This window comes from Solanum stenotomum, chromosome 11 (genome assembly GCF_019186545.1).
Source record: "Solanum stenotomum isolate F172 chromosome 11, ASM1918654v1, whole genome shotgun sequence".
NCBI classification, from domain to species: domain Eukaryota; kingdom Viridiplantae; phylum Streptophyta; class Magnoliopsida; order Solanales; family Solanaceae; genus Solanum; species Solanum stenotomum.
The window spans coordinates 39,424,368-39,430,732 of NC_064292.1; positions in this window are offsets into that span (position 1 = coordinate 39,424,368).

The following is a 6,365-nucleotide window of genomic DNA, read 5'->3' on the forward strand; positions in this document are numbered from 1 at the left end:
TTTCACAAGACCTTAGATGGCCCGTTTTAGGGTCCACAACCCGTCTTGGGCATTGCGAATGACTACCCAAGGCAGCTAAGGTGAAGGTTACCTAGACGAGCCACTAAACGACTAGTGGTGACTTGTATGATCTGTTTAGTAGTCCGTACAAGTCACCCATCAGATTTTGAGTTTTGGGTCAACTTAAAACGATCATATCTCTTAGCACAAAGTGAACTAGATGTCTTTAACTCCTCTTTAAAACACCACCAAGTTTGCCTCATTTCAAGTTTGGAGTAAAAAATTATCTCGTTTTAGTGAAGAGCTATCGGGCAGGTGCAACTTGAAAACCCACTAGATGGGCCGTGAAGCATTAAACGGCTCGTGACACTGGCCGTTTTAGGCACCTTTTTAAAAGTTGGGGTTATTTTGGTCTTCCCCTATGCATTTGGTACTTAAACTACATCATTTTAACCCCTATTCTAAGTCTAAACTACGTCGTTTCACACCAAATTAAGGGCTTAAAAAGTGTTAAATAAATTCTTTTACATTCATTAACACTTCAAGACATTAGTGAAAGGTTCCAAGAGGAGAAAATCTAGGGTTCAAGCATTCTTCAAGTTTCTTCGATTTCGCCAAAAAACTTCGTTTTTCCAGGTATGTAGGGCTATCATTGTGTTGGACTAGTTCGTCCTCACACCCTACATCTTCTTTCAAATCAGTAAAAGAGTAATCTAGGGTTCTATCCTTCGATTTCAGTATTCTTGAGATGAGTTGATATTGTGTTCTAAATTCTTGAGTTGTTGATTATTGAATTCCTATTCCTAATCGTTGACTCGTCATACAATGTGAATTGTAATTATTGAGTTGATTGTTTATGATTATTTTTCAGCTTGAACCTTATTTTGAGTATTCAGTGAATTCTTATTGAGAATCTTTTAAACAAAACATTATTGTTTAAACTGAGTTTTAAGGAAGTAAAGAACAATTTGAGAAAGAGTATAAGGGAACTAAGTATTTTCCAATTGTTTCATTTTTACATAAAGAAAAAGAGTAGATTTTTTGAGAAAAGCTAAAAGTATTTTCAGAAAGATTAAGTACAGAGCATTTACCTCTTAAAGAGGTCCATTTTTGAGTAATTATCTCAACCCAGAATGTATTTTTACATTACGTAAAGAGAAACCTTGTTTTCTAAATTAACAATGAGTTTCAAACACAGTTCAGAGCAGTTACCTATTTTAAGAGGATAGTTTAAGAAATTATCTCAAACCAAAGAAAGAATAATGTTTTTATACATTGAGCAAAAGTAAATATTGTTGGCAGTAGTTTTGAGCACCGATATAGAGGAGATTTCAGACAACTCACAACCCCCATAAACTATGTGTTGCCCACATGGATACATATGATCATACTCTTTAGATGAATCCTGAGTGCCTTCGGGCAGAGCTTAGTGGATCCACTTAGTTGAGGTGTTCTATATTCCGACACAATATAAGACAGTTCTGGCAGCATGGGCATGACGATGTATCATCACTTAGCTCATAGTGTGGGTTGTCGTAAGAGAATCTCCCAATAGAGTTAAAGTGTAATTTTATATATCACTTCTTATGTTAAAGTTCAGAGAATGAGAAAGTATTTTGTAAAGTTAAATGGTTTCATTCCTTTAATTCTTTGCATTCAGTTGAGTTTATGTTATACCTATTATAGTACTTTCTTTCAGTTATTTCATCTCGACTATATTACATACTCGTACATTCAAATGTACTAATGTCATTCAACCTGCATCTTTTATGATGCAGACATGCGTTTCGTTGAGATCACTTTGCGCTTCAGATAGCTTTGGTGAGCCTCCTTGCTTTCCTGAGGATTTCACATTTATTTTTTGTTATTGTTGAGTTGGGGTCTTGTCCCGACATCTATCATAGTATTAGAAGCTTCATAGATAGTTAGAGTTGATGAGTCTCTCTTTATTAAGTATTTCTAGACATCTATTTGAGTTGAGTTTATTTGAGACTACTGAGTTGAGTTTAATTGAGATTATTGAGTTTAATTATGTATTTAAAGCTTCTTAATCCTTGAGTAAGTCTTCCGCTAAATAGTCAGTCAAGCCAAGGGTTTGCTTGGGGATCATAAATGGTTCTCGGATTCCGGCCATGTTCAGGATGTAGGCTCGGAGTGTGACATAAAAAGTCGTTGAAATCGACAACAAAAGCTGAAGTTTTTGAGTTTCTTATTGGAGAGTTTCTTTCTTTTGAATTTTTTTTAATAAATGAAAATAAAGATACTCCTTTCCATATTTGTTGGAAGAAGGGGGACCAAAAGTGTATTTATTAAAGACTTGAGAGTTGATTTTGTATGTTTTAGAAGTCAAATTGATGATGCCACATTTATTGTCTAGAGGACTAATTTTTCAGGACTTGTGTCTAAATGTCCAAGTAAATTTTGGAAGTGGCTATTTTGTCAACTTTCCCCAAATACTTTGTAATGTTTCAAAATAAGTACTTCCTTCGTTCTAATTTCAGTTGACACAAAGTTTAAGAAAGAAAAATCGTCTTTTGAAGCTTGTGGTCTAAAATAAGTAATACTCCCTCCATCTCAAAATAAGTGAATTGTTGAGGCAATGCACACACATTAAGAAAAAGAGTGTCATACTGAACACAACTTTCCACTTTTGTCCTTTTAGGTATTATCAAACTTTCTTTGAAAATATAAATATTTCAAAGTAGAATCATCAATATGAGCAATTAACTCTTTTGAAATTATCACCTAGAAGATGTAAATGAGACAAAAATGGAAAAATATTTCAACAACTCTCTTAAATTTTGAACAAATTGTTTATCTTAAACAATGAAAAAAAGTCCAACAATTCACTTAATTTGAAATGAAAGAACATAAATATTCATATAGTTATAGATAATTTCTTAATAAGTAAAAATAAATAAATTATATAAAGTGGAACACCGTGGAAGCATAGTCATTAAAAAAATATGTATGTTGGATAGACTAACTAAATTTGATTTGTTTCTGTTAGGTTCCACAATTGCCTAACTACCTAGTTTCTGTTTCTAGTTTGGTTCTCTTTTCTTTAATCATACAATTGTCCTCCCTTAGCTTGTAGTGAAATTAAAGAGGATATTCTGCTCCAGTACTATAGAGGAGTATACTGTTCACCCCTAGCTAGCCTAGATCCATGGAACTTGCATTTGAAGGAGATCGTTTGATAATGTATATAAGAATAATCTTAAATAGAGTGTAATAGTATTAATGCTTTTATATATATATATATTACTCATACATTATTTTGTTTGGTATATTAAAAAACAACATACATTGCATAAAAATATTTATTTACAAAGAAAGATACCATAGAAAGATATAAAACAGAGTTTGAGGGACAATGTGGTGTTTAACCATACTTATGCATGCATTAAATTCTTTTATATTACTAATACTTAGAAATTCATGATATTATAATGCACACGAAGTATAGTGTAAAACTAATGTACATAGCATGAAAAAGTGTAGCAAACAAAATATTACTAATACACATAATTAATATATGCATTATTTTTATTAATACATTCTACCAAACTATCACTTAGTTATCTAATGAGTGCGTTACAAGTTAAATTTTTGTGCATGTATTGTGTATAGATTATTTAAATCTATAAGTTAAGCTGATCTATAATAATAGTTAAATTACAGTAATAAGTCTATTATATGGGTAGACATCAAAATTTTCTGAATCTCTCTAAAAACGAGCTCTTTAATCAGCCTATTTTTCCAAGTCCTAATAATAACTCAACACATATAAAAGTTAAGTAATAACTAACCTGCATATTCCTCTTTGAACAAGCATCTCGAAATCTCATTAATTCATGAGATAAATTTATAAAGAGATTAAAATATCAAATATATTGTCTTTATTAAAATCTCCATCCGACGTTCTTAACTATCAAATATATCGTTAGGATGTCGTCTAAACCATCCTACATTAGAAAAAAATACATAATTAGCCGTCTTTAAATCACAGAGAAAAATTTAGAAAAAAAGAATAAAGAGAGGAATCAAATTTTATCCATAAACGTTCATTGATAAAATCTTTGTTTCATTATTATTGTTGCGAACAATATGGTTATAACAAAAAAATATATATTGATAATCTACCGTAACCGACAAAAATATACAAATATAGTGAAAAATTTTAATCAATTATGTACATTGCATGGTTATTAATTTTTTTTCCATGTGTCATAAAAGAAATTACAACTTGTCGGTCATTTAAATTGACATATGGAAATTGAAATTCTTTCACTTCATGGGTGGTTTTCACTCTGAATATATTTATACCGTATTAAAAAATCCTTAAATTTGGGGTAAATTATTAGTTTCGTTCTTAAATTATTGAACACTTTAAAAATATCTTTTTATTTGACTAACTAAACATAGATGTACCTCCAATCGACCACATGATATATCAAGTGGTCTCAAACTCTTGTAGGAGCATGGTGCTCTTAATAAAAAGTTGAGAGAAGTGTTAGAAACACCCTTAAACTTGGCGAGAGTTTAGGGGTATATTTCACTGATGCTGCAAGATCGGGGGTGTATTTAAATTCAGTTAGTCAAATAAAAAGATATTTTTAAAGTTGACAGTAATTCATGAATAAAACTAATAATTCGTGTCGAGTTTAGAAATGTTTTCAATGCTTCTCTCATTGGTGGCCGCCTAAAGTTGGCACTAATTTTCACTTAGACACCTTAACTAAGCTTTGTTCATGTTGAGTCCCGCTGTCATTTTGACACTTTCTATACTGACTTGACACATAAGTATGGTTAAACACCACATTGTCCCTCAAACTCTGTTTTATATCTTTCTATGGTATCTTTCTTTGTAAATAAATATTTTCATACAATATATGTTGTTTTTTAATATACCAAACAAAATAATGTATAAGTAATATATATATATATATATATATATATATATATATAAAAGCATTAATACTATTACACTCTATTTAAGATTATTCTTATATACATTATCAAACGATCTCCTTCAAATGCAAGTTCCATGGATCTAGGCTAGCTAGGGGTGAACAGTATACTCCTCTATAGTACTGGAGCAGAATATCCTCTTTAATTTCACTACAAGCTAAGGGAGGACAATTGTATGATTAAAGAAAAGAGAACCAAACTAGAAACAGAAACTAGGTAGTTAGGCAATTGTGGAACCTAACAGAAACAAATCAAATTTAGTTAGTCTATCCAACATACATATTTTTTTAATGACTATGCTTCCACGGTGTTCCACTTTATATAATTTATTTATTTTTACTTATTAAGAAATTATCTATAACTATATGAATATTTATGTTCTTTCATTTCAAATTAAGTGAATTGTTGGACTTTTTTTCATTGTTTAAGATAAACAATTTGTTCAAAATTTAAGAGAGTTGTTGAAATATTTTTCCATTTTTGTCTCATTTACATCTTCTAGGTGATAATTTCAAAAGAGTTAATTGCTCATATTGATGATTCTACTTTGAAATATTTATATTTTCAAAGAAAGTTTGATAATACCTAAAAGGACAAAAGTGGAAAGTTGTGTTCAGTATGACACTCTTTTTCTTAATGTGTGTGCATTGCCTCAACAATTCACTTATTTTGAGATGGAGGGAGTATTACTTATTTTAGACCACAAGCTTCAAAAGACGATTTTTCTTTCTTAAACTTTGTGTCAACTGAAATTAGAACGAAGGAAGTACTTATTTTGAAACATTACAAAGTATTTGGGGAAAGTTGACAAAATAGCCACTTCCAAAATTTACTTGGACATTTAGACACAAGTCCTGAAAAATTAGTCCTCTAGACAATAAATGTGGCATCATCAATTTGACTTCTAAAACATACAAAATCAACTCTCAAAGTCTTTAATAAATACACTTTTGGTCCCCCTTCTTCCAACAAATATGGAAAGGAGTATCTTTATTTTCATTTATTAAAAAAAATTCAAAAGAAAGAAACTCTCCAATAAGAAACTCAAAAACTTCAGCTTTTGTTGTCGATTTCAACGACTTTTTATGTCACACTCCGAGCCTACATCCTGAACATGGCCGGAATCCGAGAACCATTTATGATCCCCAAGCAAACCCTTGGCTTGACTGACTATTTAGCGGAAGACTTACTCAAGGATTAAGAAGCTTTAAATACATAATTAAACTCAATAATCTCAATTAAACTCAACTCAGTAGTCTCAAATAAACTCAACTCAAATAGATGTCTAGAAATACTTAATAAAGAGAGACTCATCAACTCTAACTATCTATGAAGCTTCTAATACTATGATAGATGTCGGGACAAGACCCCAACTCAACAATAACAAAAAA